The sequence below is a fragment of the Chlorocebus sabaeus genome, chromosome 3, assembly GCF_047675955.1.
Source record: "Chlorocebus sabaeus isolate Y175 chromosome 3, mChlSab1.0.hap1, whole genome shotgun sequence".
In the NCBI taxonomy this organism is placed as follows: domain Eukaryota; kingdom Metazoa; phylum Chordata; class Mammalia; order Primates; family Cercopithecidae; genus Chlorocebus; species Chlorocebus sabaeus.
In genome coordinates this window covers 36,971,438-36,976,264 of record NC_132906.1, presented here as the reverse complement: position 1 = coordinate 36,976,264, position 4,827 = coordinate 36,971,438, and the positions used below count along the sequence as shown (strand labels likewise).

The 4,827-nt window shown below is 36.1% G+C and overlaps 1 pseudogene; it reads left to right on the top strand.

The window, feature by feature from the left end:
* Positions 1-1,025: 1,025 nt before the first annotated feature.
* On the top strand, positions 1,026-2,223 carry LOC103214505 (dnaJ homolog subfamily A member 1 pseudogene; annotated as a pseudogene).
* The last annotated feature ends 2,604 nt before the right edge of the window (positions 2,224-4,827 follow it).

The window sequence follows — 4,827 nt, the reverse complement described above, 5'->3', positions numbered from 1 at the left end:
AATATTAAGAATGCTTACTTGTATATTTATTTTAAAATGATTTGCATTTCATTTTCTGCACTTTATGCCTTTCCACATTATTCAAATATTTGAAAACAATTTTTATTGTTTTCTATCATTTTGTCTTCAGATTACTTGTCTTTAGTGTTTCTTAGCACTTGATGGAGTTGCCACAAGCCTCACTGAGGCAGGTGTCCTTTTAAATAGTGGTGTCTAGTAATGATTATACTACCACAGATATGAGCTAGAAAAAGCAAAATAAAATAATTTTCATCAGTATTGCTTTGTTTAAATTTGTTTTAGCTTTCCTTTTATGGCTTCAAAGACTTGTTGAAAATTTCAATAAGATCAGGTGGGAAGAACTTGGTAACAAACAAAGACTTTTGATTAGCATGTATTATCAATTAATATTCTAATATTTTGCCTGCTAGTTAATATTTTCCCATTTTCTTCTAAGGATATCAATGAAAGAGCTTTACTAAGGATAAACATGGCTTGTTGAAATCAACAAAGTTTGCCTATAAAATTCACCTAATTTGCCAGTCTAGCAACTCTATCAAAAAAGAAGTTATTCTTTGTGAGCTCATGCTGGCTCCTAACAATCATTGCTTTCTCTTCCAAATGCTCCCAAAACATCTGTTTAATAACTTCTAGAATTTCACTAGGTCCTTTCATGCCATGCCAAGAAGTTTGGATTTTATCTTACGTACAAAAAGGGAAGAATCTATGTTTTTACAGTTATTTTATAGTTGTGTGTTTTTTTCATTAAAATGTACATTTCTTGAAATGAGAGATTGCACTTATTTATATGTCAACCTAAGTATAAACATATAAGTAATAATACTAAATACATGCTAGATAGATGGGTCAAAAATGTGACAATATTTAAAATATTTTGAGGAAACTTTCCATAATGCTTGGCGAGAGGTGGAGGAGCGGTGGCTACTGCATCTGAGCGCAACTACTAGGTGCGTTCCTTTGCACACCTTCCACATCAACCTCAACCCACTCACTGCCAGTAAAAAATGGTGAAAGAACCCACTTTCTATGATGTTTTGGGGGTTAAACCCAATGCCACTCAAAAAGATCATAACAAAAAGGCTTATAGGAAACTGGCATTGAAGTACCACTCTGATAAGAACCTGAATGAAGGAGATAAATTTAGGCAGATTTCTCCAGCTTATCAAGTTCTCTCTGATGCAAAGAAAAGTGAATTGTATGTCAAAGGAGGAAAACCAGGTAATTAAAGAGGGTGGAGCAGGTAGCGCTTTTGGCTCTCCTGTGGACATCTTTGATATGACTTTTGGAGGAAGAGGAGGAAGTATGCAGAGGGAAAGGAAAGGTAAAAATGTGTGTCGGTTGTCAATAACCTTAGAAGATTTATATAAAGGTGTGGCAAGAAAACTGGCTCTGCAATTAAAACAACAACAACAAAAAAATGTGATTTGTGACAAATGTGAAGGCAGAAGTGTTAAGAAAGGAACAGTAGAGGGCTGTCCTAATTGCATAGTTACTGGAATGCAAATAAGAATTCATCAGATAGGACCTGGAATGGTTTAGCAAATTTAATCTGTGGGGATAGAGTGCTAGGGCCATGGAGAACAAATCAGTCCTGAAGACAGATAAAAAAGCTGCAATGGAAGGAAGATAGCAAAAAGAAGATTGCACAAGTCCATACTGACAAAAGCATGAAAGATGGCCACAAGGTAACATTCCGTGGTGACACAGACCAAACAGCAAGGATTGGAGCTGGGAGACATTACTATTGTGTTAGATCAGAAGGAGCATGCTGTTTTTATTCACTGAGGAGGAGAACTTTTCATATGTATGGACATACAGCTGGTTGAAGCATTTCGTAGCTTCCACTCTTAATGACTGAACTATAGTCATCACCTCTCATCCAGGCCAGATTGTCAGCATGGAGACATCTTGGGTGTGCTAAATGAAGGAATACCAATTTATGGAGCCCATATGAAGAGTTGCCAAATTATCTAATTGAAGGTAAACTTTTCCTGAGAATGGCTTTCTCTCAGCTGATGAACTCTCTTTGCTGAAAAAACTCCTACCTTAGAGGAAGAAAGTAGAACAGACTGATGAAATGGATCAGATAGAACTCGTGGATTTTGATCCAAATATGAGAAAAGATGATACCATGACAATGGAGAAACATATGAGGATTATAAACATCATCTTAGAGGTGGTGTTCAGTGTCAAACCTCTTAATGGGGCCAGTGAATAACACTCACAGTTGGCATTTTATGTGCAGCAGTGAATGAGTGGAGGGCTGTAATCATAATACGCTCACTGCTTCTTATTGTTTTTGCTTCAATAGTCAACTATAGTATTGTTTTAAAAGTTGTATTAGTCTTTTTCATGCTGCTGATAAAGACATACCTGAGACTAGGAAGAAAACGGGGTTTAATTGGACTTACAGTTCCACATGGCTGGAGAGGCCTCAGAATCATGCTGGGAGGCAAAAGGCACTTCTTACGTGGCAGTGTCAAGAGAAAAAGGAGGAAGAAGCACAAGCAGAAACCCCTGATAAACCCATCAGATCCCATGAGACTTATTCCCTATCACGAGGATAGCACAGGAAAGACCAGCCCCCATGATTCAATTACCACCCCCACTCCTGGTCCCTCCCACAACACACGGGAATTCTGGGAAATACAATTCAAACTGAGATTTGGGTGGAGGCACAGCCAACCCATATCAAAAGTTAAATGAAGAAAAAAGGCAAATATAAAATCTCTGACTCTGCACTGTATGTGTGATGACTTCAGTGTGCAAGATGAAGTTTAATATCTGTAAAAACTACTTTAAAAAGAAGTTCCATTAGCATTTGTTAGGCCAAACCTTGTTATTGGTTTCATCTGTGTACATGAACAAACTTGAACTGAAATGCAAGGTATATGTCTAGGCTGCAGTGTATGACCTTTCATTCTTAATCTATAAAATTAGAACTGTATATAACTGGCAATTAGAAACAAGTAAATGTAATTTGTAGAGAAGTGTTGGTTTGTATATTATTTGTATTATATAAGTTCCATTGTGATTCCTCTGCATTTATTCTGTTGCCTCAACCGTTACTTGAAGATGGCATAATATAATTTAGGTTGTGGTATCAATGATATAAATGATACTTTTCTAAAGAAGGAATTTTTCATAACATGCTGCTTCTCGAGGGCTTGAACTTTTAGGATCGTGTTCCCTTCTGCACACACACCCACACCCACATGCGCATATATACCCATATACATAACTTGACCAGTCCTAGTTATTTTTACTCCTTTCTCTTTGGACCATAATATGCCCCTAAGTAGTAACTTCCAGAGATGGGTAACTTAAAAGTTAAAGGAAAGAGGCCTTGACATGGACTATTAATTTTCATGTATACTATAGAGAGTGTTCCTTTGGTATGTTACAGGCTTACTTTAAACCTTTTGACTTATGCTCCAGAGTAACTGTAATTTAATATTTGTAGTATAGCAAATTATAATGAATAACTGTAATTGTATGTTTAAAAGTTTCATCATATGTTCACATGTTTAAATCTGAATATCAGAATTCAAGTAATTCTTGAAATGTATGAATGTCTCCTCAATATACTGATTACACAGCGTTTCTCAAAAATATTTTGAGTGGGTGAGCTAAATAACTAAGCACATATTTAAGAAATGTAATTTTGAATAAAAGACTGAAAGGAGATGGGGAGTAAGCAGGTATAAAGCTGCATTCTGGGAGACTTATTAAGAATCTATTGAGAGTGTTAAGAAAAGATGGGGACCTGAGTTAAATAATGATGGGAATATATGGGGGTAAATGGGATAAATAGATGATGAATTGATAAACAGATAGCTATATGTGTGCACACATATGTGTGTGCCTATATGTACATGATTGATTAGATCACATAAATTCAAAGATTTGTAATGACATCCAAGTTCTGGGCTTAAGTATGTCTATATTTCAGGATATTTAAATTAAATTAATTCCCCCATATGACTATGGCTTTAAGTGCAATAAGATGGCTACTCCTTGTTCATAAAATGTAATTGCGTGGGGCAGCTCTGTTCAACAGTCACTTAGGTTCCTAAACTGACAGGGATTTCCAAGCTTTCAATTTATGGCAATATAGTTTGTCGCAAGATCCCGCCAGCTAAAAGAAAATTCAAATGAAGGAGCATGCATTGGGAATGTCTGGGACCATGTGTGGAAATAGAATACATCACTTCCTCTCAAATTAAGTCAGCTGCAAATCAGTCCTATAGCTACACCTAAGCACAAGGGAGGCTGAAACATATTTTAAGTGATTAAGAATGAGGAGAGGAATATAAATTTAGGTGAGCACTCGTCATTAGCAAAAGAATGAAAAAAGGGAAAATAATAGATGTTATAGGGCTATAAGTTCATTTTGGAGCATAAGCCTGAGGTACCACTTAAACATACACATAAAGAGATGTCTATTAAGAGAACAGATATACAGTTTCTAAGGTCTAGTGGGAGGTTTGCTTGGAGTTGCAGATTTAGAAATCATTGGTTTCTAGATCATTGAAGTCACAAGCGAAAGGATTGTAAAATTAAAGTAGACCAGGTGAGAAAAGAAAAACGGAGGAAGGAAGAAAAAGCTTATAGATAAATCTTAGACAAAACAAAACCCAACAAACCTAACTCTGTGTAATCAAAGAAGGACTCTAAAAAAGAAAGGCAAATCCCAGGAAAAACATATCATGACAGCCAAAAGACCCAGGTGAAAGATAATAGCATAATAAATGACAGTGGTCTTCAGTTTGGAGGACCATAGAGAGATTAGGTCAGATTAGGATG